The sequence below is a fragment of the Octopus bimaculoides genome, chromosome 16 (assembly GCF_001194135.2).
Source record: "Octopus bimaculoides isolate UCB-OBI-ISO-001 chromosome 16, ASM119413v2, whole genome shotgun sequence".
Taxonomy (NCBI): domain Eukaryota; kingdom Metazoa; phylum Mollusca; class Cephalopoda; order Octopoda; family Octopodidae; genus Octopus; species Octopus bimaculoides.
Genome location: NC_068996.1, coordinates 34,073,652 through 34,074,283, shown reverse-complemented (window position 1 = coordinate 34,074,283; position 632 = coordinate 34,073,652).

The following is a 632-nucleotide window of genomic DNA, read 5'->3' as shown; positions in this document are numbered from 1 at the left end:
AGATGGCAACACCATGCAGAAAAATACGGAGATTATGATTCTGAAACAAATTTCCAAAAATTTTTCTGCTTAGGGTTAGGGTTGTAGTGTTAGGGTTATGGGAAAGAATGAAAAATGACGATATTGAGGGGAAATGGCAGGTGAGGTGAAAATTTCAAAATTCCGATTTTTTTTTTGTTATTTTCCAGAGGTTTTACATTTAAGAAGGGTTGGTTATATTTTTACCTCCATTCCCTTACATCCATCCACTCATTAAAAACACAAAATTAATTTCTCTAAGTGTTTTTCTTTGTCATGCTATTTTCTACAATGTATTGCCAAATGACATTTGCTTTCTATAATTTTTTTTTATAATATTTAACCATTTTTTTCATTCAAGATGAAGGCTTTGGTTTTTGAATTTACTAAATAATTTGATTGTTATGCTGTTATCTTCGCTAAATACTAAGCAAAAAGCTGTGTGTGTTTGCTGGTTTTAGAATTGATAAAACTAGTTTAGTTGTCCATTGTGACATTTAGTCATAGGCTTTGCCAGTTGGAATTTGAATCTCAGTGAGGTGCATTTTGCCTTTCATCCTTTTGAGTCGACAAAATAAAGTACTAGTCACATACTTAGGTTGATATAATCAACT